This window comes from Vanellus vanellus, assembly GCF_965231255.1.
Source record: "Vanellus vanellus genome assembly, contig: HAP1_SCAFFOLD_139, whole genome shotgun sequence".
NCBI classification, from domain to species: Eukaryota; Metazoa; Chordata; class Aves; order Charadriiformes; family Charadriidae; genus Vanellus; species Vanellus vanellus.
In genome coordinates this window covers 399,031-405,076 of record NW_028127100.1, presented here as the reverse complement: position 1 = coordinate 405,076, position 6,046 = coordinate 399,031, and positions in this window count along the sequence as shown.

The following is a 6,046-nucleotide window of genomic DNA, read 5'->3' as shown; positions in this document are numbered from 1 at the left end:
TTGCGTTTTTTGCTCCAGAGGCTGCCGAGAGTGAAAAACGGTGGTTTTGAGGATGGAGTCCACAGGAAAGCAGAGAGGTCCAAAAGGTGTGGGGCATTTGAAGGGGTTCCCGGAGGCAGTGAGGACCAGCATGACTTTTCCCCGCTGGGGCCTTTGCTGTGGGAGCAGTGCTGAACGTTTGCGTTTTTTGCTCCGGAGGCTGCCGAGAGTGAAAAACGGTGGTTTTGAGGATGGAGTCCACAGGAAAGCAGAGAGGTCCAAAAGGTGTGGGGCATTTGAAGGGGTTCCCGGAGGCAGTGAGGACCAGCATGACTTTTCCCCGCTGGGGCCTTTGCTGTGGAAGCAGCGGCTGGACGTTTGCGTTTTTTGCTCCGCTGGATGCCGAGAGTGAAAAACGGTGGTTTTGAGGATGGAGTCCACAGGAAAGCAGAGAGGTCCAAAAGGTGTGGGGCATTTGAAGGGGTTCCCGGAGGCAGTGAGGACCAGCATGACTTTTCCCCGCTGGGGCCTTTGCTGTGGGAGCAGCGGCTGGACGTTTGCGTTTTTTGCTCCGGAGGCTGCCGAGAGTGAAAAACGGTGGTTTTGAGGATGGAGTCCACAGGAAAGCAGAGAGGTCCAAAAGGTGTGGGGCATTTGAAGGGGTTCCCGGAGGCAGTGAGGACCAGCATGACTTTTCCCCGCTGGGGCCTTTGCTGTGGAAGCAGCGGCTGGACGTTTGCGTTTTTTGCTCCGGTGGATGCCGAGAGTGAAAAACGGTGGTTTTGAGGATGGAGTCCACAGGAAAGCAGAGAGGTCCAAAAGGTGTGGGGCATTTGAAGGGGTTCCCGGAGGCAGTGAGGACCAGCATGACTTTTCCCCGCTGGGGCCTTTGCTGTGGGAGCAGTGCTGAACGTTTGCGTTTTTTGCTCCGGAGGCTGCCGAGAGTGAAAAATGGTGGTTTTGAGGATGGAGTCCACAGGAAAGCAGAGAGGTCCAAAAGGTGTGGGGCATTTGAAGGGGTTCCCGGAGGCAGTGAGGACCAGCATGACTTTTCCCCACTGGGGCCTTTGCTGTGGGAGCAGCGGCTGGACGTTTGCGTTTTTTGCTCCGGAAGCTGCCGAGAGTGAAAAACGGTGGTTTTGAGGATGGAGTCCACAGGAAAGCAGAGAGGTCCAAAAGGTGTGGGGCATTTGAAGGGGTTCCCGGAGGCAGTGAGGACCAGCATGACTTTTCCCCGCTGGGGCCTTTGCTGTGGGAGCAGCGGCTGGACGTTTGCGTTTTTTGCTCCGGAGGCTGCCGAGAGTGAAAAACGGTGGTTTTGAGGATGGAATCCACAGGAAAGCAGAGAGGTCCAAAAGGTGTGGGGCATTTGAAGGGGTTCCCGGAGGCAGTGAGGACCAGCATGACTTTTCCCCACTGGGGCCTTTGCTGTGGGAGCAGCGGCTGGACGTTTGCGTTTTTTGCTCCGGAAGCTGCCGAGAGTGAAAAACGGTGGTTTTGAGGATGGAGTCCACAGGAAAGCAGAGAGGTCCAAAAGGTGTGGGGCATTTGAAGGGGTTCCCGGAGGCAGTGAGGACCAGCATGACTTTTCCCCGCTGGGGCCTTTGCTGTGGGAGCAGCGGCTGGACGTTTGCGTTTTTTGCTCCGGAGGCTGCCGAGAGTGAAAAATGGTGGTTTTGAGGATGGAGTCCACAGGAAAGCAGAGAGGTCCAAAAGGTGTGGGGCATTTGAAGGGGTTCCCGGAGGCAGTGAGGACCAGCATGACTTTTCCCCGCTGGGGCCTTTGCTGTGGGAGCAGCGGCTGGACGTTTGCGTTTTTTGCTCCGGAGGCTGCCGAGAGTGAAAAACGGTGGTTTTGAGGATGGAGTCCACAGGAAAGCAGAGAGGTCCAAAAGGTGTGGGGCATTTGAAGGGGTTCCCGGAGGCAGTGAGGACCAGCATGACTTTTCCCCGCTGGGGCCTTTGCTGTGGGAGCAGCGGCTGGACGTTTGCGTTTTTTGCTCCGGAGGCTGCCGAGAGTGAAAAATGGTGGTTTTGAGGATGGAGTCCACAGGAAAGCAGAGAGGTCCAAAAGGTGTGGGGCATTTGAAGGGGTTCCCGGAGGCAGTGAGGACCAGCATGACTTTTTTGCCTTGGAACCTTTGCTACGGGAGCAGCGGCTGACGTTTGCGTTTTTTGCTACAGAGACTACCGAGGGTTAAAAACGGTGGTTTTGAGGATGGAGTCCACAGGAAAGCAGAGAGGTCCAAAAGGTGTGGGGCATTTGAAGGGGTTCCCGGAGGCAGTGAGGACCAGCATGACTTTTCCCTGCTGGGGCCTTTGCTGTGGGAGCAGCGGCTGGACGTTTGCGTTTTTTGCTACAATGACTACCGAGGGTTAAAAACGGTGGTTTTGAGGATGGATTCCACAGGGAAGCAGAGAGGTCCAAAAGGTGTGGGGCATTTGAAGGGGTTCCCGGAGGCAGTGAGGACCAGCATGACTTTTCTGCCTTGGAACCTTTGCTACGGGAGCAGCGGCTGACGTTTGCGTTTTTTGCTACAGAGACTACCGAGGGTTAAAAACGGTGGTTTTGAGGATGGAGTCCACAGGAAAGCAGAGAGGTCCAAAAGGTGTGGGGCATTTGAAGGGGTTCCTGGAGGCAGTGAGGACCAGCATGACTTTTCCCCGCTGGGGCCTTTGCTGTGGGAGCAGCGGCTGGACGTTTGCGTTTTTTGCTCCGGAGGCTGCCGAGAGTGAAAAACGGTGGTTTTGAGGATGGAGTCCACAGGAAAGCAGAGAGGTCCAAAAGGTGTGGGGCATTTGAAGGGGTTCCCGGAGGCAGTGAGGACCAGCATGACTTTTCCCCGCTGGGGCCTTTGCTGTGGGAGCAGCGGCTGGACGTTTGCGTTTTTTGCTACAATGACTACCGAGGGTTAAAAACGGTGGTTTTGAGGATGGATTCCACAGGGAAGCAGAGAGGTCCAAAAGGTGTGGGGCATTTGAAGGGGTTCCCGGAGGCAGTGAGGACCAGCATGACTTTTCTGCCTTGGAACCTTTGCTACGGGAGCAGCGGCTGACGTTTGCGTTTTTTGCTACAGAGACTACCGAGGGTTAAAAACGGTGGTTTTGAGGATGGAGTCCACAGGAAAGCAGAGAGGTCCAAAAGGTGTGGGGCATTTGAAGGGGTTCCTGGAGGCAGTGAGGACCAGCATGACTTTTCCCCGCTGGGGCCTTTGCTGTGGGAGCAGCGGCTGGACGTTTGCGTTTTTTGCTCCGGAGGCTGCCGAGAGTGAAAAACGGTGGTTTTGAGGATGGAGTCCACAGGAAAGCAGAGAGGTCCAAAAGGTGTGGGGCATTTGAAGGGGTTCCCGGAGGCAGTGAGGACCAGCATGACTTTTCCCCGCTGGGGCCTTTGCTGTGGGAGCAGTGGCTGGACGTTTGCGTTTTTTGCTCCAGAGGCTTCCGAGAGTGAAAAACGGTGGTTTTGAGGATGGAGTCCACAGGAAAGCAGAGAGGTCCAAAAGGTGTGGGGCATTTGAAGGGGTTCCCGGAGGCAGTGAGGACCAGCATGACTTTTCCCCGCTGGGGCCTTTGCTGTGGGAGCAGCTGCTGGACGTTTGTGTTTTTTGCTCCGGTGGATGCCGAGAGAGAAAAACGGTGGTTTTGAGGATGGAGTCCACTGGAAAGCAGAGAGGTCCAAAAGGTGTGGGGCATTTGAAGGGGTTCCCGGAGGCAGTGAGGACCAGCATGACTTTACCCCGCTGGGGCCTTTGCTGTGGGAGCAGCGGCTGGACGTTTGCGTTTTTTGCTCCGCTGGATGCCGAGAGTGAAAAACGGTGGTTTTGAGGATGGAGTCCACAGGAAAGCAGAGAGGTCCAAAAGGTGTGGGGCATTTGAAGGGGTTCCCGGAGGCAGTGAGGACCAGCATGACTTTTCCCCGCTGGGGCCTTTGCTGTGGGAGCAGCGGCTGGACGTTTGCGTTTTTTGCTCCGGAGGCTGCCGAGAGTGAAAAACGGTGGTTTTGAGGATGGAGTCCACAGGAAAGCAGAGAGGTCCAAAAGGTGTGGGGCATTTGAAGGGGTTCCCGGAGGCAGTGAGGACCAGCATGACTTTTCCCCGCTGGGGCCTTTGCTGTGGGAGCAGCGGCTGGACGTTTGCGTTTTTTGCTCCGGAGGCTGCCGAGAGTGAAAAACGGTGGTTTTGAGGATGGAGTCCACAGGAAAGCAGAGAGGTCCAAAAGGTGTGGGGCATTTGAAGGGGTTCCTGGAGGCAGTGAGGACCAGCATGACTTTTCCCCGCTGGGGCCTTTGCTGTGGGAGCAGCGGCTGGACGTTTGCGTTTTTTGCTCCGGAGGCTGCCGAGAGTGAAAAACGGTGGTTTTGAGGATGGAGTCCACAGGAAAGCAGAGAGGTCCAAAAGGTGTGGGGCATTTGAAGGGGTTCCCGGAGGCAGTGAGGACCAGCATGACTTTTCCCCGCTGGGGCCTTTGCTGTGGGAGCAGCGGCTGGACGTTTGCGTTTTTTGCTCCAGAGGCTGCCGAGAGTGAAAAACGGTGGTTTTGAGGATGGAGTCCACAGGAAAGCAGAGAGGTCCAAAAGGTGTGGGGCATTTGAAGGGGTTCCCGGAGGCAGTGAGGACCAGCATGACTTTTCCCCGCTGGGGCCTTTGCTGTGGGAGCAGCGGCTGGACGTTTGCGTTTTTTGCTCCGGAGGCTGCCGAGAGTCAAAAATGGTGGTTTTGAGGATGGAGTCCACAGGAAAGCAGAGAGGTCCAAAAGGTGTGGAGCATTTGAAGGGGTTCCCGGAGGCAGTGAGGACCAGCATGACTTTTCCCCGCTGGGACCTTTGCTGTGGGAGCAGCGGCTGGACGTTTGCTTTTTTTGCTCCGGAGGCTGCCGAGAGTGAAAAACGGTGGTTTTGAGGATGGAGTCCACAGGAAAGCAGAGAGGTCCAAAAGGTGTGGGGCATTTGAAGGGGTTCCCGGAGGCAGTGAGGACCATCATGATTTTCCCCGCTGGGGCCTTTGCTGTGGGAGCAGCGGCTGGACGTTTGCGTTTTTTGCTCCGGAGGCTGCCGAGAGTGAAAAACGGTGGTTTTGAGGATGGAGTCCACAGGAAAGCAGAGAGGTCCAAAAGGTGTGGGGCATTTGAAGGGGTTCCCAGAGGCAGTGAGGACCAGCATGACTTTTCCCCGCTGGGGCCTTTGCTGTGGGAGCAGCGGCTGGACGTTTGCGTTTTTTGCTCCGGAGGCTGCCGAGAGTGAAAAACGGTGGTTTTGAGGATGGATTCCACAGGAAAGCAGAGAGGTCCAAAAGGTGTGGGGCATTTGAAGGGGTTCCCGGAGGCAGTGAGGACCAGCATGACTTTTCCCCGCTGGGGCCTTTGCTTTGGAAGCAGCGGCTGGACGTTTGCGTTTTTTGCTCCGCTGGATGCCGAGAGTGAAAAACGGTGGTTTTGAGGATGGAGTCCACAGGAAAGCAGAGAGGTCCAAAAGGTGTGGGGCATTTGAAGGGGTTCCCGGAGGCAGTGAGGACCAGCATGACTTTTCCCCGCTGGGGCCTTTGCTGTGGGAGCAGCGGCTGGACGTTTGCGTTTTTTGCTCCGGAGGCTGCCGAGAGTCAAAAATGGTGGTTTTGAGGATGGAGTCCACAGGAAAGCAGAGAGGTCCAAAAGGTGTGGAGCATTTGAAGGGGTTCCCGGAGGCAGTGAGGACCAGCATGACTTTTCCCCGCTGGGGCCTTTACTGTGGGAGCAGCGGCTGGACGTTTGCGTTTTTTGCTCCGGAGGCTGCTGAGAGTGAAAAATGGTGGTTTTGAGGATGGAGTCCACAGGAAAGCAGAGAGGTCCAAAAGGTGTGGGGCATTTGAAGGGGTTCCCGGAGGCAGTGAGGACCAGCATGACTTTTCCCCGCTGGGGCCTTTGCTGTGGGAGCAGCGGCTGGACGTTTGCGTTTTTTGCTCCGGAGGCTGCCGAGAGTGAAAAACGGTGGTTTTGAGGATGGAGTCCACAGGAAAGCAGAGAGGTCCAAAAGGTGTGGGGCATTTGAAGGGGTTCCCGGAGGCAGTGAGGACCAGCATGACTTTTCCCCGC